At 45.4% G+C, this 24007-nt stretch overlaps 1 pseudogene; it reads right to left on the reverse strand.

Annotated features, from left to right (window-relative positions):
• Positions 1-457: 457 nt before the first annotated feature.
• Positions 458-23749, reverse strand: LOC140222861 (uncharacterized; annotated as a pseudogene).
• Positions 23750-24007: the final 258 nt, after the last annotated feature.

A 24007-nucleotide genomic window follows, 5' to 3' on the forward strand; every position in this document is an offset into this window, starting at 1 on the left:
TGCTCCATATATAAAGTGGCACAAATGTACTACGTTGGTGTACCATCAGGGCTGCATATATAGGTAGCAGCTCTGCTGCCGTTTCATACCTATCAGTCCAGTTCAGCATTCACACTAGCTGTCGTTTCATACCTATCATTTCAGTTCAGCATTCACACTATCAGTTCAGCATTCACACTAGCATACACACATACAACCATCAGTTCAGCATTCACATAAATCATGCATTCACACTATAAACAGCACTCATTCACACTGAATAAAAACAACATTGGTACTGATATTCAGAAATCACCACAGTTTAAAAACAGCATTGGTCACAGATTAAAGACTCCCATGGTTGCTGCATAAATCACCACATTAACAGATTGCTCAATAACAAAATAAAAAATAGGGATACACAAGTATTAGTCAGAACAGTAGCATTGGTCACATATTGATCAAGAACAAAAACACTTCACACTTCATTGTTACTGAAAAGTTTCTTCTCCATCATCGCCAGTGTCTTCTCTCTTCTAGCCTTTGATTCTTCTGTCATCTAACTAGTGTCTTGGTGAAGCAATGAATCATAGACTTGAAGCATTTTTGCTTCCTTTTCCTCTTGTGCTGCCTTCAGTCTCATCCTTGAGATTTCAAGATGTGCCTCTGTTATCTTCGCACGCTCTTGAGTAACCGCAACTATCTTGTCTATATTACCTCCTAAGATTGCAAATCCTTCAATCACCTCTTCCGTCTTGCGCTTGCTATTGCGTCTTCCGCTTGCCTTGGCTGCATCTCTCCCAATTGGACGCTCGGTCTGTATGTCATCATCAATATCAATGGGAGGTTGTGATTCATTCTTTTCTTTCTCCAATTGGGCAACATGTGCACACCATTTAGGTTCATTCTTGAGAGTCCTCCACCAATGGATCAAAGTGAAAGGCTTCTTGTATCGTTCTGTATACAGTGCAAGTGCCTCATCCATCATGATGATGCCCCACTTTTGTGAACTCTATTGACCTTAGTCCAACATCCATTGAAGTCAGCGATAACTGTCTTCAAGCGTGACCAATGAATCTTCAGTTGATTTGTGTCCCTTTCACGACCTGGTGCTGTGTTCTTGTTGAACTCTTCAGCGATATCATTCCAAAAACTATTGTATTTCTTGTCATTCGCTCTTATTGGGTCATTAGAATTGTTCAGCCACGCACTCGCCTACAACAAGAAATCAGAACTAATTATGAAAAGGAACTTCTCTTTGCTGTCCTACTCGCCTACAACAAGCAATTAGAACAGTAAGAATGAGACTATTACCAATCGAACTTCCTCTTCATGCGACCAATGCCTTCTCTTTGCTGTCCTACTTGTCTCGACACCGGAGTCGCCATCAATGTCAATGGAGACTTGAGGTGTGGATTGTTCTTGTGCCGGTGGTGGCGGCGACGGAGAAATTGGTACAAAGTTATTAGTAAGCCCAACGAGATGGAAATTGTGGTCCGGTGCAGCAAATGGTGGTTGTTGTAACATATTTGCATAACCTGCCCTGAAATATAAATACATGAAGGATCAGAGACATGCTTCTTTTATTTTCAGATAATCCAATAAATATAAGTCAGCATTCCTTTGCTAGACAACTAAATTTTTCCATAAGACTAATTGACAAGATGGTTCTTTCAGAATAGCACAATGATGCATCACAATGCAGGAGAAAAACAAACAAGCTATATGATGCATCACAATGCAGGAGGAAAACAGAAGTACATCCCAATTAACATGGAAGCAAGAGAGGATATTTTCTCATTCCAAGTGTTCATCACTAAGTTCGAAATGTGGCAGGTGAAGCATCCGAGAACTGTCTCAGACATTTGCTGAATATATGCTCTGTCGGAGAGAGGTTCAAATCATTTGCAACAAAGTTCACTTTAATGGATAAACCACTCCATGTCCTTGCGAGTAGTGCTGTTTCAACCAAACTATAGCTTTTGCTTCTTTCCCTACCACTTTAAGTTTTCATGTTAATTCTGTAAAAGTTTATCTAAATTGGATTAACCAAATGATTGAATAAAACTATAGCTAGATAATTTTTCATCTAGGTAAACAATGCTGGCTTACTAGAGCACAAGCGTGAGACTACAGTAGAAGGGTAAGTGATATCATGCTCCATTGTTGTTTCCGTTGGCTATTTGCAACCAGCCTATACATTTATATATCTTATGAATTACTTAGCCTAATAATTTGAAGTTGTACAATCTACTATTTGGAAGAGCTACAAGATGCTGGGCTGTCGTACACTTTTATCACTGAAAGTGAATTAGCTCTATAAGTTCTGAACATCTTTGTACAAAAGCCACTTTTTTAATTCCTGTGATGTGATAATATAATGTCAGTCTTCATCCTTCTTATTTGTTAAAATCTTCAGTTCAGCCTAATAGTAGTTGATTAATCTAACCCTCTGGGGGAGTTGGTTAATTAATCGATTATATAATGTGCGGCGGACCAGATCATGGGGAAGGCCCTGATGCTTGACGAGATCATCAACTACATGCAGTCACTGCAGCGCCAAGACGAGATCTACGAGATCTTACCAGGGATTTCTGAATCCGGGAGTGAATCCTGGAGGAGGCGGCGGCTGCCCAGCAGCAGGAGGCAGCGGCTGCCCAGCAGCACGCGGCGGCGGCGGCCCAAAAGGAATCGGCGGCGGCTGCCCAGCAGCAGGAGGCGGCGACGGCCCAGAAGGAATCGACGGCGGCGCTGGTGATGGCGGCGGCGGCTCCTTCCGCTTCCTCTTCTCCCGAGTTGCCATCGTCGGTACGGCGAGAGGCGCTGGCACGAGCGGGAGCGCGCGGGAGGCGCGGGCAGGAGCGCGCCGACGGAGGATTTTCTTCGGTGACGCACCGGATCCGGCGGAGGAAACGAAGACGCCCCAGTGCGGTGTCGTGCGCGTACCGAGGGGCTCGAGTGCCTGGGTAATGGTGCATACCTTGTTTCATCTGGATGAAACTGGTACTATCTCTCTCCTCTTCAATTTCTTGCCACATCATCACAAAAGCTGACGTGGCAGGCAATTAATGTGCATGAAACTCCTATGAAACTCTGCACTGGGACTAGCCTAATACTAGTACATGTAACGACCTCTTTGGCACGAGCACATGGATATGGTAGCACGTTGACGTTTTAGTACGGTTCTCGAAAATGTAACAAATGGTTTGATTTATTAGGTTAATTTAAGGGTTGCTATCAAGGGGCAATAGCAATACATTGTGTTACCAAGTCCTTTTCTTTTAATTTTGACTAGCAAATAATGCCTGTGCGCAATGGCGGATCCAGGTTGTGAAAGAAGGGGGCTTCATCTTCCTCATCCTCCCTCCTCTCTTTCCCTTCTTCTTCCTCCTCCTCTTCGTCTATGGTAGAAATTTGTGTGTGTTGTGTGTGTGTGTGTTGGGGGGGGGGGGGGGGGGGGGGTTGACCCCCTACGCTGGATCCGCCCCTCTCGTGCATTGCAATGGGATTATACGTTGCAATGAAAAAAATTCATGACATCCTTGACACATGTTCTTAAAAAAAGAAAATAAGGATAAGGAGTGTTTTACACATTGCATTACATGATCCGGTACCCGTCATTCTCGTGAAGAGATTTTGTTATGTTCTCGTACATGTGTACTGACAGAATAAACTATACCTTCTATCTGTTTAGAAATTCACCAAGCAAGGTCAATCAGGAGTAGCTTGGTTTTTTCTTCATGAACAAATATTAATATAGAAAGCGTACTCTTATGACCATAGTGTAAAGCATCCCTACTCTTATATTAATACAATTCCTGTTAGTAGAAGAGAAATCATTTAGAAAGGTTTTTATTTGAATTATGTTGAAAAAGATTTCTTAGTTTCTTGGTGTCAGCTTATTTCACTTGGGGGTGTATGCTCGTGTAGTCGTGTCACCAACACACACCTGTGCGTGCACAGCCTGATCAGCCCGCCCATGTTGTTTCATTGCAAGCATGGTAGCAGGGCCGGGGTTGCTTTGCCGTCGGGCGTGCAGTAATTAGCGCAGCAGTGCAGACGCCGTCGACAAGATGGTGTGCACGGCAAAAACGACCGCGCCAGAGCTGGATGCGATTGCGAGGGCGCCTCGGCCAGCTGCTGCCTGCCACGTGAACCGTGGGAGCGCCCAAGCGGAGCTGGCGCGGCCGGTTCTCTGGTTCGACGTGCAAGCGCTCACGGTTTAACCGGTTTAGCTATCTAGAGGAGCATCCGACGTGGTTTACTTCGGTTTAAAGCTCCAGCGGCCGGTTTAGAAGTTCGGTTTTTAATCGGTGACTCCTCGTGACGGACAAAAAGTCAAAGTCCAACTGTACATCGCGTACGCGACAAACGTGCGTTTGTCGCCTCGCGTGGGAGTTCCGACGGCAGTTTTGGGCTTTCGGCCCATATAGCGTCGCGGCGGTCCAGTTGCCTTCCAGCGTCCCGCATCCCTGATAGGTGGTTTCTTGGTGAGCGAGTGTTTTTGAGCAGAGGGATCGACTGTTGTGGCGACTTGGTGGCGACTCGTCGGCAAATCGGTGCCGGCAGCAAGTCGAAGGGGGTTGGTGGTCGCCGGAATTGGAGGTTTGTCTAGTTCCTTTCCATCTCGTCTTGTTTTTGCGATTCTCAAATGGCGGTTCCATTTGTTTCCCCTTTTAGTTGTTAGTATCGTTCTCGCTTGAGTTCCTTTTACGATTCTGGAATGGCAATATGATTCGATTTGTTAGGGAATGCAATGATCGCTTGTTGTTTGGGTAATCGATTGATTGATTTGGTAGTGTTCGTTTATGCTACATTTGACAGTTAGGGTTCATAGTTTTCTGATCTGTAGATTAGTGGATTGTTCATTAATTCTTCGCATTGCTGATTATTGATCGATGTCATTAACTCGTCATGGTGTGGTATGTTAACTGTGATTGCTGATATTCTGGATATTTTGTTAGGTTTGTGTCAGAGAAACACTCTGAGATAGAGTAATATTATTTTCATTTTTATCAACAAATGTTAATACCACAAACTACTATTGTTGATTAATGCTTTGCACGAATAGTGGAGTGAGTATTCTTTCATGTTTAATGATGTTGAGAATGTATTTATTACAACACCTTCATTGTTGTTTAATGCTTTTGATGAATAGTGGAGTTAGTATTTTTTTTTTATGTTTCATGATGTTGAGAATCTATTGTTTAATGTGTACAAATCTCTATAAAATTGTCGAGTGAACTTTGCCATGCTTTTTCATACTATTGGATTTGTTTAGTTTTTACAAATTACATTTATTAATTTGTTCTTGAGTTTTGATTCTTTGTTCCAAATATGATGTAGACTTATTCTGCAGTTGTTCTCCATCTTAGTTACTTTGTTCCAAATATCATATATACTTCTTTTGTTGCTTTGTCCTTTTGTTCGAAATAGTAATACAATTGTTCTGCTTTTCATTGATATGTCCTGCAACTTTGTTATTTTGTGTTTGTTGATGTATGTTATTTTATTGATTATGTGTATTTATGTTCAGATGAGTCAACCTGATGGATGTTCCTGTCGCATTAAAATGCGGTTTTCTCCTAGTCGTTTTAAGAATTTTGTTTCATCTTTGAATCTTGATTAGAGGGAATTTGTTCGAGCCAGTGGATTTGGTTCATTATTGAATATTCCAGATTTCAAAGTTTCTGTTCCTTTTTTGGAGTGGATCTTATCCTATATTGTTGGTGGTGTTGCTAAGTTTCGATTTAAAGGTAGATCTATCAAGTTCTCTAAATCAATGGTTTATAAAGTCTTGGGCATTCCATCGGGGAATGTTCCTATTGACTTTATCCATTTTCTTTAAGATTATCTTGAAGAAGTCATAGGTGTAGTTGATGATTATATGCATGGCAAGAACAAGCCTGCAATTAGTCGTGCTATTTCTTTGTGTTTAGATGAGCAGCATGAAGATGATTTTATGCATTAAAAGGTTACTTCTTAACATGTTTCTTTACATTTTTTTGTTCTCACTTGTTGGCGCTAGAAATCGGTCAACCGAATCCCCAGCGTCCGACACACGACCCGGGAGAATCTGCTTAACTCCTGTTCGGGTAATTGCCCTGGTGCGGTTCACGCGGCGTGCCAGCCAATCTGACCTGTTGATTGGCAAGGAAGAATACGTGTCAGATCCAAAAGTCGCGATCGGCTAAATTTCCGATCTCTAGAGAGCTTATCGGCGAATCGGCCGATTTGCCGTAATAAAGAAATCGGCTATGGAGCAGCCGACTATCAGGCAGCGTGAATGACGACTAATTAAAGTAATCGGTACAACGCTACAGTAGCAACACTAGAAACAAGTCTAATCGGCTATGCGTAGAATAATTAAATTAAACAGCAAAATATGAAGAAAGCCGAGATTGCCGATTCCTAGCTGGATAACTGGTGATAAAACTAGAAAAAACAGGTAAAACCTATGATTCTAGTAAATATCGATAACTAGTGAATAAATCTAAACAAAACGACAGCGATGCGCCCGAAGTTAAAGCTTAGATATTACTCGATAAGCGGAACTTACAGAATTGGCCTGGAGATCAAGTTGATGCAGCCCTGCCAACCTGCACGAACTCATGGAAAAAGAGAAAAGTATTGGCGAAGTCGCCTGCTTGAAAAGTAAGTACGAGGAAAAAGTAGTTTGTTGTATTGAGTTGTTCGTGATTACAGATTTACAAAGGTAGCTATTTATAGCCCCGTACAGATGACTCCTTAACTGACTAGAACTCTATCCCTAATTCAAAATAGAAAACGAATATTTACAAGTACGATTCGTACTAGGTTGGTTATTATACGCTTCACGGGCTGATCTCCCCTTCATCCTTCTATTCCTTTCCAAACCCATACCGGCCCAATTATTCCAACCTCCTAATCGGCCGATTCCTTATCGGAAAAAGGTAACCGATCGGGAACCTGGCGTGTTCGATCCGAACCCCAAGGGTTAAGCGAGGCAGAAGTCATCGGCCGATCCCGTACTGTAGCATTGGCCGATCTTGGACTGTAGTGCCAACCAACCGATCTCGAACTGTAGCGCCATTCGACTGATCTCCAACGGTATTTTCCCATTTCCTCTTCTCCTGGCGCTGATTTCACTCGTGACGAAATCTGGCGTCAACACATGCCCCCCAGTTTCGGAGTAAAACATAGTCTTTTACTTCGAAATTCTTTTCAACTTCCCCTCCGAAACAGCCGCAATGAAAATATCCTTCCGTTTCGCGGTCTTCCAACTGATGATTGCAATCTTTTCGAAATGGGCGCCCACGACAACCACTACTCCCAAAAAACTCGAAACGCCGGCGCGGTAAAAATTCCATTTTTACCCTTCATCAAGCACCCTTTAAATAGCAGTTCACCCCGCACTTCCCTTTCGAGCTCACGTCCTTCTTCCTCAGCGCGCGCGCCTTCTTCTTCCCTCAGCACTTTCCCTTAGCTCCGAAGCTTCTTAGCGCCATCTTCCTGTTGCTTCTTCTTTTCCCCTCCAATGGCGGCCCCTTCAGGCAGCTCTCCAGCGCGCGATGCCCCAGAAATGGCGCCTCCAGCGGAAGTGGCGACAACGGTCGCTCCATCGTTAGAAGAAGGAGCTTCATTGGAGATCCCAATGGCGATCCCCATAGCGGCCTCATCCTCCGCAGCTGCACCGGCGGTCACGCCGACTACTAGGAACTTCATCCCAGAGGTCATTACCGAATCCTTCCTCTATCGGCAATATATTTACTTTAGATCTATTTCTTACTTTTCGCGCCCCCTTTCCTTTTTTAGGCGGTTAGACATCGCATTACTATCCATCTTACGGGAAATCCCGGCCTTGTCTGTCTCGGACCCATGGGGAACCTAGATCCAACCGAGCTCATCAATTTGGAAACCCACAGGATCCCCTTCAAACAATCCACCATGGACCTAGATCACTGGTTGGGCACTTTTAGGTCTTGGCCGAATGAAACCCCTGGTTGGAGGGAATGGTACCAACGGATAGCCGAACCGAAGAGGGTCCAATGGGACGAGCTCAAAATCGGCCAATGCATCAACCTGTCTTTGTCCCAGATGGAGCGAAATGAACCATTGGTGATAGTGGCCTCTTACTTTTGGTCTGATGCCCTCAATGCTTTCTTGTTTGGGCATGGACCTATGACTCCCACACTGGCCGATGTGGTTCTGTTGACCGGCCTTGACATTTCCTCCCCGGACACACCTTTCCGCCTCTTAGCCGCAACGTCACATCGGCTGGACACAAGAGGAATCGGCGGGTGGAAAGGATTCATCAGATGCAACAAAAGAGCCGGGTCTGTTGAGAATAGGGAGCACACGGCCTTTTTAATGATGTGGTTAGAAAAACATATCTTTTGCGGAAGAGCAGCCGGCCCATCAACTAACACCCAGGCTTTAGCCGAAGCGCTATCGGCAGGAACCCCTGTTCCCCTTGGGAAACACTTACTAGGGGCGGCGTACCACATGCTCCACCAAATCGGCATCAAACTATCCAAGGGGGAGCCGATTGGAAATCCAGGCGGATCCTGGTGGTTCATCAATTTATGGCTGAACCTTTATATGAGCAAGATCACTCAGCAGAGGGTGGAACACATGATGTTCCCTAACATTGAATCGGTAGAAGATCCTACTGCTCGTCGCCGATGCACATCTTTCGGTGAAGCGGCGTCGGCCTTCCCGGGTTGCTTGTACTCTGCTACAAAAGTGGCCGAGTACTTCCGATGCTTTTACAACAGCTTTAATGAAGATGCAACCGTCTGGTTTCCTTATCAGCGGGATGACCCAATCTTTGAACTCCCAACCTGCTTCGACTCGACCACTGGCCGATTCGACGAAGAACTCACCGATGAGCTAATCAAGCCAGGAATCCTGCCAGCCAACTTCTTTTCGGGGAAAGATGCCCCCACGTACGAGTTCTACAATCCCTCTGCTGCAACACGCCAACTCGGCATGGGTCAGCTGCCGATTCAAGTATATTTTGCTGGCCGAATCAAGTTCAGAGATGGGCTCACAACAGGTCTGGACTACAGTCGGGTACGAGACCGGATCCCGGATTCCATCACTATTGACCTGAACAACTGGATAGTAGCCCCCTTCGCTGTCCAGCCATTCAAACTTTGGTGGGCCGAATGGAAACAATTCCTCTTCTGCAATTCCGCATCGGCGTACTGCAATCTCCTGGACCCAACCAACATGGACCCAAACGCCGAGGTATTTTCTCTTAGCCGATTTTTATTCTTTTTTCAACGTGATTGAACACTAATGTTCTGCTATTTCTTCAGGCTGAGAATCGTGTCCCTCCAACACACAGCCGGAGTGGTCGGCTAATAGAAGATCATCATCCATACACCGCCTACCCTCTCGTCGGCTATGATGCTCCATCCGTGGACGTGATTGCTGACCGATCGAAGCAAGCACAGAAGAGAGTCACCAAGAAGACCAGCCGCCAAGTCCGAGCCCGCATAGAATCGGTGGATCCTCCCATGCTCGTATCGGCAGAGACTTCGGCCGCACCACCCCCTCAAGCTACCAGAGAGATCGACACTCAAGTCATCGCACAAGCTGGGGTAGCCGCCGTGTCACTGCTGTTAGAGGCCGTGCAGGTAAACTTATGTTTAATCCTTCCGATTGTCATTTCAATATTAATCCTTCTTATCTTAGACTGCACAGAGTACTCCCATGGACACACAACAATCGGCAGCAACCCAATCGGTCATCGACGCGCCCCTGCTTCCATCCGTTGAGGTACAACACTATTTCACCGATTCCCTTAGTATTTGAATAATATGCTTACTCAACCTTCTGACATAGGTCATCGGCACGCCAAGCGCTTCTCAACCACTGGTCCCCTCTCGGGAAGCTGGTCCAAGCATAGCGCCGATCATCGTGGAGTCTTCCTCTTCTGATGAACCTATGGTACCAGCCCCTGAGCCGGGGACGACGGCTTCCCGAATGCAACTTGAAGAGATTCGATTCAAAGAGGTAAGACATCTTTCAGCTTTATTTAGCCGATTTGCTATCACCGTCAGCCGATTTATTTTTTCTTCTTTATTATTTCCAGGAACAGGACACCCTTGACAACAGCCTCTTCTCTTTCGCGGTCGCCCTCTCTGACGACGAAGAAGTCACTTCTCGCTAGGTCGCCTTGAGCTCCATCCCTGACGACGTCCGAGCCAAGCTTACTAGCATCCGATCCCTTCTTCAAGGAGACATCGGCCGATTAGTAGAAGATGCCTCACCGATTCGGCAGCTTTTCGGTGACGTCAGCGGACTAGTGCCAGAGGAAGCGGAGGAGGCCTTGGCGCCGGCTGCATTCATCGAGTCCATGAGGATCCCGGTCTTCAGAGCTCTTCGTCACATGGCCGATCGCGCCAAGTTGGCCAAGACTCGTGAAGAAGAGGACGCGTACAAACGTCAGGCTCAAGAGGTGCACCAACGTATTCATTTTCTGGAGGACTCCCGCCCAGGCATCGTCGGCGAAATAGACCGCCTCCAACGCCGACGGGCAGAGCTCGCCAAGGAGATGGAGCAGGTGACCAAGGCAATCAGTGCCGAAGAGAAAAGGCTCCAAGAACTCCCTTCTGTCATTGTCGATCTAAAACAGGAGACGCAGCATTTGGCCCATGAAGCCCTGAAGCTCCACCGTAGCGCGTCAGAAGTCCCCGGATCGGCGGATGATGACCCACGGGTCTTGGACTCTGCCGATCAGATCCGGCGCCGGGCGATTGCGGCTATCGATGCCCTTCTGGGTAATCTGTAAAAGCACTGACTATTTTGTACGAACCTTTAATAACTGCTTTGACCGTCCTTCGCGACGCCTCTTTTATTTATTGCCCTTCTTACTTCCGATGGGACGCACCCTTACCAAATATCCACGCCTCTTTCTCTTATAAATGCCGGCCTAGATTCCCCTTTCCGAGAGTACCAGTTTGGCTTCGGCTTTATTTTCTCAACCCATTCTCATCGGCGCGACCTTCTGTCATGTCTTCGTCGTCTTCCTCTTCCTCTGTCAACCAGGTGAAACTCTGGCCTTGATTCTCTTTCCTCTTTTTAATTCTTTTGGGGAGGACCACCTTTTTAATCTTTCTTTCTTTCAGCCACGGCGTCTAAGCCCCGAGCTCGAACGCGCCATCGAGCTCATGCACTCTGATGATCCGTTGTCGTCAGAGGATAAGGATTTAATCAGGGCTCATCATGATGAACTTCAAGAACATGTCTCTGCTGACGCCCGTCGGGTCTTGGACTTTTTGGACGGCAACACCCGCCGGCGACCTCAAGCCGACAGAAGCCATCCGCTCCCTCCGCGAGTCGCCCTTGAAGATGCGGCGGCAGGAACTTCGCGCTCGGCCATGGATCGGAGCCACCCTCTCCCCGGTCAAGTTGAAGCGGAGGCTTCGATGAAAGAGACAGAAGAAGAGTACATTCATCGTATGATAGAGTTAGGTCGGACTGAGAGAGAGCGTAAGAAAAAGAATGGTGAGGCTTCAATGAAAGAGATGGACGAAGAGTACATCCGACTCATGATAAAATTAGGTCGGGCTGAGAGAGAGCGTAAGAAGAAGAATGGTTAATTATTATTTTTTGTTCTAAGGGCGACTTGTACCTTGTCGGCCGTGTAACCCACCGTCCGTACCGAATGAACAAATCGGCCGATTTGGACGATTACATGTTTTTCCTAGATGAACCATTTTGTATCGGCTGTGTGCCGTTGTGTTGCGGTCAATCCTTTTATGATCCGACCCATATACTAGGGTAGTATCTTTTCAAGTACCTTCCGTTCAGAGCCCTAGTAAACTCTTCTCCTTCGATTGTTTCCAAAATATAAGCATTTCCTGGAGTACATCTGCCGATTTTATATGGCCCTTCCCATGTAGGGGACCATTTTCCGAATTTAGGATCTTTCGACCCAATCGGCAATACTAACTTCCAAACCAAATCCCCAGGGGAGAATTGTTTGACTTTGACCTTCTTATCGTACCACCTGGCTACTTTCTTCTTATTTTCTTCAATGCTTATCAAGGCTCTCAACCGCTGGCCGGCCAAGTCATCGAGTTCCCTTTTCATGAGTGATGAGTAGTCGTCGACCGTTAACTGGTCCTGGAGCGAAATGCGCCTCGATCCCACCCTTGATTCCCACGGTAGTACTGCGTCGTGACCGTACACCAATTGATAAGGGGATAACTTGGTCGCCCCATGACAAGCCATCCTGTACGCCCATAGGGCTTCAGTTAAACATAGGTGCCATTTCTTTGGTTGTTCCTCTATTTTCCTTTTGATTAACTTAATTATCCCTTTGTTGGAGGATTCGGCCTGGCCGTTGGCCTGGGCGTAATACGGAGAGGAGTTTAACAACTTGATCCCCATATCGGTTGTGAATTCTTTGAATTCCCCCGATGTGAACATTGTTCCCTGATCGGTTGTAATAGTCTGGGGAATACCGAATTGGTAGACGATATGGTCTCTTACGAAGTCGGCCATGGTAGCCGATGTCACGGCTCTTAACGGAATTGCTTCAACCCATTTGGTAAAGTAATCGGTGGCCACTAGAATAAATTTGTGCCCTTTGCTTGATGGGGGGTAAATTTGGCCGATAAGGTCTATTCCCCATCCTCTGAACGGCCACAGCTTGATAATGGGGTTCATGGCCGATGCGGGCGCACGTTGGACATTCCCAAATTTATGGCAATCTTTGCATCCCTTGTAATATTTAAAGCAATCTTCGAGAATCGTCGGCCAGTAATACCCATTATTCCTGATCATCCATTTCATCTTATGGGCCGATTGATAGGCTCCACACACCCCTTCATGGATTTCTCCCATCAGAGTCTTAGCCTCCTCCATTCCCAGACATTTAAGCAGGACGCCGTCAATTGTTCAGTAGAATAAGTCGTCTTCAAGCAGTACGTATTTAGTAGCATGAAAACGCACCCGTCGTTCCACCTTCTTAGACGGATCTTTCAGGTAGTCGGCAATTTCTTTCCGCCAGTCATCGGCCGCGAGTTCCAGAGCCATAGCGCCTAGAATTGCCCGATATCTAGATGCGTGCTGGGTGAGCCTGTTGGCATCCTCGTTGTGATCCCTTGGGACGTGTTCGATTACTGCCGATTTAAATTCTTTTAAGAGTTGCAGGCAATCTTCGTAATAAATTCTTAATACGTCGTCCTTGCATTTGGACCTCCCCGTTAATTGATCCACAATAAGCATGGAATCTCCGAAGACTTCAACAGAATCGGCCTTGACTTCTCTTAGTAGTTGTAATCCCTTCAATACAGCCTGGTACTCTGCTTGATTGTTAGTGGCGGTGGCTTCTATCGGCAGAGAAAAATCATAGCTTGTCCCCCGAGGCGATATGAGGACGATGTCGATTCCTGATCTGACCCCACATGACGACCCATCGAAGTATAAAGTCCAAGGTATCAGTTCTAGGAAGGTAATCTCTAGCCCGCAGTGTTGGGCTACGAAATAAGCCATGACTTGACCCTTGACTGCTTTTGTCGATTCATACCGCAGGTCAAACTCTGACAAAGCTAAGATCCATTTGCCGATTCGTCCTTTCAAGATCGGCAGTGACAGCATGTATTTTACTACGTCGTCTTTGCATACGACCACGCATTCTGCCGTCAGTAAATAGTGCCTGAGTTTGGTGCATGAGAAGTAAAGACACAGGCACAACCGCTCTACTGGAGGATATCTTGTTTCGGCATCCAGAAGTCTTCTACTGACATAATAAATTACTCGTTCCGTTCTTTCGAATTCCTGAACTAGAGCCGACCCAATAGCCTTTTCATCGGCTGATAAGTATAATTTAAATGGCTTACCAGTTTGAGGAGGAACCAATACCGGTGGTGAAACCAAGTACTGCTTGATATCTTCCAATGCTTTGCGTTGCTCCTCCCCCCATATGAACTCCTGGTCAGGCTTCAACTTCAATAGTGGCGTGAACGCCTGAATCCGCCTAGATAGATTAGATATGAATCTTCTGATGAAATTCACCTTGCCGATTAAAGACTGCAATTCAGTTTATTCTGCGGGGCCACGACTTTGTTGATAGCTGCTATGGTTTTCCGATTAATTTCTATTCCCCGCTCGTGCACCATGAATCCTAAGAACTGTCCGACGGATACGCCGAAGGCACATTTATTGGGGTTCATCTTTAGCCCATGTTTCTTGGTGCACTCCAGAACTCTTCGTAAATCGGCCAGATGCTCTTCGTGTCCTTTAGACTTGACCACGACGTCGTCGATGTAGATTTCTACCAGAATGCCGATGAGTTTGTGAAATATGTAGTTCATGACTCTCTGGTACGTGGCGCCGGTGTTCTTCAAGCCAAAAGTCATCACCACCCACTCGAATAAACCAAGGTGGCCCGGGCATCTGAAGGCCGTTTTGGGTATATCCGCTTCGGCCATAAGTATTTGATTGTATCCAGCGTTTCCGTCCATGAAGCTAATAATCTTGTGTCCCACGGCAGCGTCTATCAGCACATCGGCCGTTGGCATAGGGTACCCGTCCATCGGTGTGGCCTGATTAAGATTCCTGAAATCAACGCACACACGTAACTTTCCGTTCTTCTTGTATACTGGTACAATGTTGGAAATCCACTCGGCATAACGGCATTGCCGAATAAATTTTGCTTCGATTAGCCGAGTTATTTCGGCTTTTATGTCTGGCAGAATTTTAGGATTGCACCGTCGTGCCGGCTGTTGATACGGCCGATATCCTGGTTTTATGGGTAACCGATGTTCAACAATAGAACGGTCTAATCCAGGCATCTCATGATACTCCCAAGCAAAACAATCCTTAAATTCTCTTAACAAATTGATCAGTTTACACTTGTATTCTAGGTCTAAATTTGCCCTAGTATAAGTCGGCCTTGGTTTGGTACCATCGCCTAAGTTTATCATCTCTGATGAATCGGCCGACGTGAACCCGTGCCCTAGCTTCCCATCTTCTCGGGCGAACTGATCCATTTATTCCGAGTCTTCGGAGCCGACTGCTCGGATCGGCTGTAGGCCAAAATCGGACACCTTCAAGAAATCGGTATCCCACACTCTGCCGGATATGCACTTGACGGTTTCGCAACTCCACTGCTGCGTGTCGGCTGCCGAGATGCTGTATGCGGAATCGGCGTTGACTACCTCGATGTTGTCACCGACCCATTGTACAAGACATTGATGCATCATCGATGGGATGCAGCAATTTGCGTGTATCCAGTCCCGGCCGAGTAGCATGTTGTAGGATCTCTTGCCGTTAATAATAAAGAAGGTAGTGGGAAGGGTCTTACTGCCGATGGTGAGGTCGACGCAGAGGGCGCCGCGAGCGGGGGACACGTTGCCTTCGAAGTCTTTGAGCATCATGTCTGTCTTGGTCAAGTCATCATCGCTCTTCCCAAGCTTCCAGAGCACGGCATATGGCATGATGTTGACCGCGACTCCTCCGTCTACCATCAACCTAGTGAGGGGTCGGCCGTTGACATGTCCCTTGAGGAACAACGCCTTCAGATGTTGACGTTTGTCATCTTCGGGCTTCTCGAACGTGGCTATCATTGGCTCCAAAGCCAATTGTGACATCTGTTCTTCTATCGCCGCCATATCCTGTCGGTCGGCAAGGGTCATAAACTCCATCGGCAGTATGAACACCATACCGATGTCGGCTGCCGATTCATCGCCCGCCGATTCGTCGCCTCCTCTGTCGTTTCTTTTGGGGCGCCACATCTGAGACCTGCCTTCCCTCTTGTCCGTCGTACTCTGTTGTTCCTCTTCCTGCTGTTCCCACTGGCGGAGACGTTAGATCCTTCGTTTTTGAGATTTGGTCAATCCATCGGGACACCACTTGGGGTTTACTGGTTTGGTCCTTGGCTTGGCGCGTCCCCACTCCGGCTCGCGTCCTAAAGGGTCTTCGTCTGTCACCCGAGCGTCGGCCATCTCCTCAAGCCGACTGTGAACGTTGGCCTTGTTTTCTGGCTGGTCTTGTCGATCAAACCTGCCCCCCCGGCCTGTCACGGCGTCTGTCTTCTGACCGGTCATATCGGTCACTTCTGCCCCCCAGCCGATCACGTACGAGAGGGCGCCGGTCGTCTTGGTCGCGCCAGTTCCTGCTGATCGGTTCTGGTCTTCCGTCTCTGGAGCGAGACCTGTTGAACGGCCGACTGCCCCGATATGGGCCGTTGCATTCCGGGCAATTATCGGCCGAAGGTAGCCTGAGGTTTCTTTCCCAACAGTAAATGAAGAACGGGCATCTCCAGTGATCTTCGTGTCGCCGCATCGCGTCTTCTCGGGATCTTGAGCGTTCATGTTGACGCTGATATTTTTGGAGCAGGAACTGGGAAGTAACGCGTGGCTCGCTTGATTTGCCATCGTCATCCTCCATCCGCCGCTTCCCCTTGACGTCTTCAGGCGTCGCTTGATTTCTGGGGTCTACGGCACCACTCTTTTTAGCCGATTCGGACGTCAGCACCTTTGTTTGGAGCGAGTTCTTCCCTGTGTCAACCATGTTGGTGGGGAAGGGGTGCTGGTCGATCTTCATCGGCTTGACCGATTTTGTCGGTATTTCAAACTTAAGTCTGCCCTGCTCAATGGCCGACTGTATCTGCTGCCTGAAGATTTTGCACTCATTAGTATCATGGGACGTAGCGTTGTGCCATTTGCAATATTTTATCTTTTTTAATTGTTCGGCAGAAGGTATTGTATGATATGGCAAAAGCTTGATCTATCCTTCCTGGAGGAGAAGGTCGAAGATTTTATCGGCCTTCGTCGTGTCAAAGCCGAATGTTTCTGGCTCCTTTTTGCCGAACGGGCATGATATTGGCTTCTTTCCCTTGACCCACTCTGCAAGACCGACCTCGGCGTCTTCTTCGGCTTCAACATCTTCCAGGAACGCCACCTTCTTCTGGAAGTTCCTCCGTGGATTGAAAGAACGTACTTCCTGTCCAGACAATCGGTGGACGATTTGGCTTAAGCTCTCGAACTCCTGGAAGGCGTATTTTTCTTTGATGTGAGGCAGGAGACCTTGATAGGCTATATCAGCCAGCTGTGCGTCGTTTAGAGCCAAAGAGTAGCACTTATTCCTGATTTCCCGAAACCTCTGTACGTATGAGGATATCGGCTCGTCGCTTCTCTGCTTGAGGCTGGTTAAATCGGACAGCTTCATCTCATGCACCCCGGCGTAGAAGTATCTATGGAACTGTCTTTCCAAATCGGCCCATGTTATAATCGAGTTCGGCGGTAATGTAGTGAACCACTGGAAGGCTGACCCGGACAAGGATGATGAGAATACCCGCACCCGTAGAGCATCTTGCGCAGCTGCCTCTCCGCACTGGATGATAAATCTATTCACGTGCTTCACGGTTGAAGTGTCATCCATCCCCGAGAACTTGGTGAAGTCAGGAACTTTATACCGATGGGGAAACGGTAGTAGATCATATGTAGACGGGTATGGCGTCCTATAGGTGTAAGTTTGTACCTTCGGCTTTAAGCCGAATTGTTCCTGAATCACTTCTGCAATACGTGCCGACCAATCCGACTGTTGCTGGTGAACCGTCGGCTGAGGTATTGGCACGTGCTGGTATACCGGAGGTGGAATAGCCTGATGCTGAGTGAAAGCAGGTGGCATCTGAGTGAAAGCAGGTGACATCTGAGTGAAAGCCGGCTGTGTATTCAGGTTCGGCTGTTTGAATGAGCCACTCGTTTCATCATATAGTACGAGCTCTGCTGTTTTGCTCATCTCTGGTGCAAAAGGCTGGTACGGCGGAATGGTTGGTCGATTGGCTGCTTGGAAAGATGCTTGGAATTGGGGACTTTCCTGACCGGCCGATTGATCCTGAACGGCCGTAGCTGATGGTGTCCCCCAAGGTGATGGGCTAACTGGAGGGAACGGCGCAGAGGACAGCTAGACGGGGTGTGGCTGAAAGTGTTGTGTGCCACCATACCCCATAGGAACCGATGATGATGAAGCGCCTGAACCCCCAACAGGAAATTGGATCGGCTGAGAAACCGAATTCAAATAAACCTTGTTTGGTGGAATCGGCTGAGTATAAGCCGGTCCCTTGTATCCTTGAGGTACCCCGGTAGCGAAGGAGCTGACTACGGCATTGTACACCGTATTTGCGAGCACCGGGGATTGATCGATGAAGGCGTGATAAACGGACTGTTGGACCATCTCGGCCATCTTGTCCGAGTCCTCGGAGATCGTGATCTGGCGGGGAGCTGGAAACGGAGATTTTTTGATGGTTTCCCCGCTTCTGGAGCGACTGAAGGACTGCAAGCACGCTTTCCGGTAGAGTGATGTCTGCTTCTCTAGCTCTTCCTTCTGGTCGTCCTTAAGATCTGCTTCCGTCACTTCGATGACGTTATCTTCGGAGATTTCAGCAGCTTTCGACATGGCGTCGGTTGTATTGGTCCCACTGGGCGTGCCAAAAGTGTGTTGGCACTAGAAATCGGTCAACCGAATCCCCAGCATCCGACACACGACCCGGGAGAATCTGCTTAACTCCTGTTCGGGTAATTGCCCTGGTGCGGTTCACGCGGCGTGCCAGCCAATCTGACCTGTTGATTGGCAAGGAAGAATACGTGTCAGATCCAAAAGTCGCGATCGGCTAAATTTCCGATCTCTAGAGAGCTTATCGGCGAATCGGCCGATTTGCCGTAATAAAGAAATCGGCTATGGAGCAGCCGACTATCAGGCAGCGTGAACGACGACTAATTAAAGTAATCGGTACAACACTACAGTAGCAAAACTAGAAACAGGTCTAATCGGCTATGCGTAGAATAATTAAATTAAACAGCAAAATATGAAGAAAGCCGAGATTGCCGATTCCTAGCTGGATAACTGGTGATAAAACTAGAAAAAACAGGCAAAACCTATGATTCTAGTAAATATTGATAACTAGTGAATAAATCTAAACGAAACGACAACGATGCGCCCGAAGTTAAAGCTTAGATATTACTCGATAAGAGGAACTTACAGAATTGGCCTGGAGATCAAGTTGATGCAGCCCTGCCAACCCGCACGAACTCGTGGAAAAAGAGAAAAGTATTGGCGAAGTCGCCTGCTTGAAAAGTAAGTACGAGGAAAAAGTAGTTTGTTGTATTGAGTTGTTCATGATTACAGATTTACAAAGGTAGCTATTTATAGCCCCGTACAGATGACTCCTTAACTGACTAGAACTCTATCCCTAATTCAAAATAGAAAATGAATATTTACAAGTACGATTCGTACTAGGTTGGTTATTATACGCTTCACGGGCTGATCTCCCCTTCATCCTTCTATTCCTTTCCAAGCCCATACCGGCCCAATTATTCCAACCTCCTAATCGGCCGATTGCTTATCGGCAAAAGGTAACCGATCGGGAACCTGGCGTGTCCGATCCGAACCCCAAGGGTTAAGCGAGGCAGAAGTCATCGGCCGATCCCGTACTGTAGCATTGGCCGATCTTGGACTGTAGCGCCAACCAACCGATCTCGAACTGTAGCGCCATTCGACCGATCTCCAATGGTATTTTCCCATTTCCTCTTCTCCTGGCGCCGATTTCACTCGTGACGAAATCTGGCGTCAACATCACTTTACTAGGGTCAAAAGAAAAATCTAACTTTAAAAGTGAAGATACAACTTTCTTTAATGAGCTGGTTATTTCAATCAACTCCAAAGCATCAGAACTTTCAAAATTTTGCAAGAAGGAATCATTGATTAAGGATACTTTACCCTTCAAACATCCTCAAGATACAATTAGCCCTTCTGAATGCAGCAATTCAAAACTCTCAGAACTTTTTAAACTATCCAACAAGGAATCATTGGTTAAGGATGCTTTACCTTTGAAAGATCCTCAAGATAGAACTGGACCTTCTGAATGTAGAAATTCAAAGCACAATAAGTACTATGGATTGTCTCTGAATGAACGTGTGTAATGTTTTTTAGCATCACCTTCTGTTGACTTATCAAATCTATACTCAGATTTTCCCAATTTTGATATCTTTGGTGATTCTGAAGAAACTGACAAACAGGAAGACACTGCAGAAGGAATACATGATTCTCTACTTGACAGTTTGCAAAAAGGTTTCCATAATTGCGCTGAAATGCTTAGTCAGGAAGCTAATGATCAAAGTAGGCCAAATAATGTTCGAAATCCACCTTGAAGTGTTCAACAATTTAAAGATCTAATATCAATAGGGAAACAAGATATTCAAACTGATGATTTCTTCTACAGCAACATTTTATTCACATATCACAATAACTATATCATACAATGTTTTGATTTCATCTCTTTCTATGTAGAAGCCAAAAGATTTTCCAGAATGGATATTACTGGGTAGATCAGTACAAGTTGTCTTTCTCAATGATGACCGGTGGTTCGGTCCATTTTCATGTCACGGACTGTTTCTCAAAAATGCTCTCATGCCACCAACAACTGATAGTTAATCTTGAGGGACATATTTATCAGAAGTATTTTGAGCAGAACACGGTGGTTAGTATACTAATATTGTTCTTTTTTCTTGTCACATGATTAATAAACTATTTACTAAAATATACTGTTGTTGATTCTATTTTTCATTGTTTGTGCTGCAGAACATTCTTATGACCAAATCTTTAAATTTTGAACACGTCAAGGTGGATTCCCTGAATCAATTAGGTTTTCATTGTACAATGCTGGACTGGTAATCAAATTGCTGAACTAAATATAATTCATACAATGTATAAATTTTCCTTGAGGTCATAATTTATTTTCCATTCCAGGTACACATTCCGTGTTTCAACCAGAATCAGTGGCTTCTAATTGTTGTCAACTTCATGCATAACAGTTTTGATATTCTTGACCCAAATCCCAATCCTGATATAGCCAAACCAATTGTCCACTCTGTTATTTATGACTTTCGCAAATTTTTCAACATTGACTACCCAAATTGCATGAGTTACAATGTTATGGAATTTCAACTAAAATAAATATCAGTTTCAAAATACAAGTTTAGGTTACACAATTACCATTGGTTACAATATATTAATTCAAGCATATAGAAATTTTATTTCAAACTAATAATATTATTTTGTTTCCTTGTATTTTACAGATATGATTCAGGATTTTTTGTGATACAGTTCATGCAAACCTACAATGGTAATAGGATAACATCCTTTTCAAATGTAAGCTTCCTGTGACTAATTAATTTATGATTGTTAAAGAAATGAGCAATGTGTCTCTGATATGTTCATACAAACATTTTAAACTATTGTATTGCAATAATATGAAATATCTAATTGTATAATAAAAACTGTTATATTGATTCTATTTTAAATTGTAAAATAGGAACCATGAATTGTTTCTTCAATATACTTCATACTTGTCTATAGCTTTATTAATTTATTCAAAAGATAATAGAAATTTGCTCTGCATCTTTATTAATTTGTTCTGCATATCTGTTAGTTTGTTCAAAATAGAATAGATACTTAATCTCAATCTGTTCTAATATAAAAAAATTCATTTTTCTATCTATAAATTGTTGCTCATGTTATGCAAAACAAGAATTGTTTGTGCAATATACTTATTTAATATACTTCATACTTATCAGCAACTTTATTAGTTTGTTGGAAATAGCATAGAGATTTGTTATGCATCTTCATTAATTTGTTCTGCATCTCTGTTAATTTGTTCAAAATAGAATAGATATTGTTCTATTCATACTGTATTTACAAAATATTATTCCTGTTACATAGAAGGATGTTATTGCAATGCGTGCCAAATTTCTATATCAACTTTGTACCAGCCAGTTCAACAAGACAAAATTAGAGTTTATCAGAAAATTCCTTAAGGATAATGTAAGTTTCTAGAATCTAAAATTTTTTGTAAATACTATATCTTAAGACAAACTCATGAATTAGTTTTATTTCTTGTTACAACAGGAACAAGAGAACATCTGAGTGTTTGCATCTTCAGACCATGAGAACAAGGACATATAATTGCAGTTCAATTGTTTCCAAATATGTCAGAACTTTAATCTACCATATTATTGTCTGAGTATTTCAAATGACTCACAAAAGAAGCTGTAGTGTTTTCCAGTTATGTAGTTTTTTAAATTAATACAACAGATTATTTGCATCTTAATATTCTGTATCAATATATGTGTGAACGAATAAATAAGTTTAATGGTCAACAAGAGAAACAGTCAACGAAAAAATAAGAGAGCGTGCTACGCGCGCAAACAGTCAACGGCGCGCTAATTATTTGATCTGGCCCATTGAAAAACCTGCCAGCCCACTAATCCCTGTGTGCGCTAATTAGTTGGGGGCCGCCAGCTAGAAGGTGACAAATGCAAATTCATCGCCCCTGGTGTGCCTGTCGCGACATATAATCGCATCCCCTCTTTTTACTACCTATAAACTTCCTGTGAGCTCTTTTCTGGGCCATTTGTAGTTAGGCTCTAAAGCCCATGGGCTTTTTCTCTATCTTTTTCTCGTACGATATGGCTATTCCCAGCAGGGAGTTTCATCTCGCGGTTTTCAAGAATGACATGTCACCAAAAGAGGTTTGAATTGATGAATGAAATAATACCCTTTTTCATAGGCTGCCTATACCATTTGATTGCGAGGCATGTGATTGGATATAGTTAGATGAAAATGAAACTCTATAACCCCCAATGTAAGTTTCAACATGTTTCATATTTTTTGAAACAGTGCATACACAGTTTTATCCTGATGAAACTCTTCCCTCTCTCACTTTATATTTACGTTGCCATGTCATGACATATGTTGACGTGTCACCGTATTTGATGCACACGAATCTCTAAACTTGCACAATAGCCTAACTTAGGCCGAAAATGGACATGGAGCCCGATAGGCCTAAATCCATATTTTGTTGGTTTCCTTTCCGTTTTACTCCGGCCCAAGGAAGTCGTTTGGGCCACCTCTTTCCATTTGTGAGGTTTTTTCTTATTTGCAAAAAATAAATGCTGACTTAAAATTTTGCAGAACGTTTCGCGAGTTGATTTGGGCTTTTTTTTGCAAAACGTAGATCAGGACTTTGTTTTTGCCAAAAAATGATTTTGAAAATATAAATAAAAATCGTCCGTTTGTGGTAGCAAACCCATGCGCCCCCTTTGTTCCCATGGATTATATCCTTTTTTCTTTTTGCGAAAAGGATGTAACATACATTAGATAAGAAACGGCACAGTACACCCTTCTTTTACACGAAGGAGTCTGAGTAACCAGGAAATTACAAACAGGACCCTACTGTACTTCTTCTTCCTCGGAACAACCTGTCGATTCCCATCCGCTCGCCGAGCCGCACACAGGAGCAACGAACCTCCCACCTCTTCCATCCAAAACGAAGGTCGGACTCCAAACGTTGGTAAGCTGCAAGATATCCTCGGTAAAAGGCGATCAGCTGTCGCACACATCGATTTGGCATCTCCGCTCGCCTTCACTTGCCCCGCAACGCCCATGCGCAGCTCCAAAAACGCAGGAAAGGAGACAACAATCCAAGCTCCAAGATCAGAGAAGAAAGAGAACATCCGAGAACTCGGACGCCCCAGAAACTCCACTCCGCCACGCCGCCGACAGCGACAGCCAGCAGAAGGAACAAGAGCCGCGGAAGATTTGCCATCGCCTCAGTCGCTTGACCAAAATCGGACGGAAGAAGCAACATCAAATCCCCAGCAAACCCAAAGGGGAGGTGCACTGACCTCACAAAAGCTTCCCCGTGGAAGACGCCTGAACCGCCGTCGACGACGGGGAAGACCTTTATTCGCCGGCGGAGCAGCTTCTCCATCGCCGCCCCCCCCGGAACCCTAGCTCCGCCGTCCACGACGACGGCGAGCAAACCTAACTACACCTAAATCTATACCCTACATAGGCTAGTATGCACACCAGCGGTCGATTCCCCGCTCCCCTTCTTCTCCGGCACCCGAACGGTCGCCGGAGAAAGAGGGGAGGCGGCGGAATCGGCCCCGGAACGGGTTCGCCTTCCTTTCCGCCCCTCTGTACTGTAGCTCTCTGGAAAGGACGGGAAAAGAGGTCGACGAACTCC

Source organism: Setaria viridis, chromosome 5 (genome assembly GCF_005286985.2).
Source record: "Setaria viridis chromosome 5, Setaria_viridis_v4.0, whole genome shotgun sequence".
Lineage (NCBI taxonomy): Eukaryota > Viridiplantae > Streptophyta > Magnoliopsida > Poales > Poaceae > Setaria > Setaria viridis.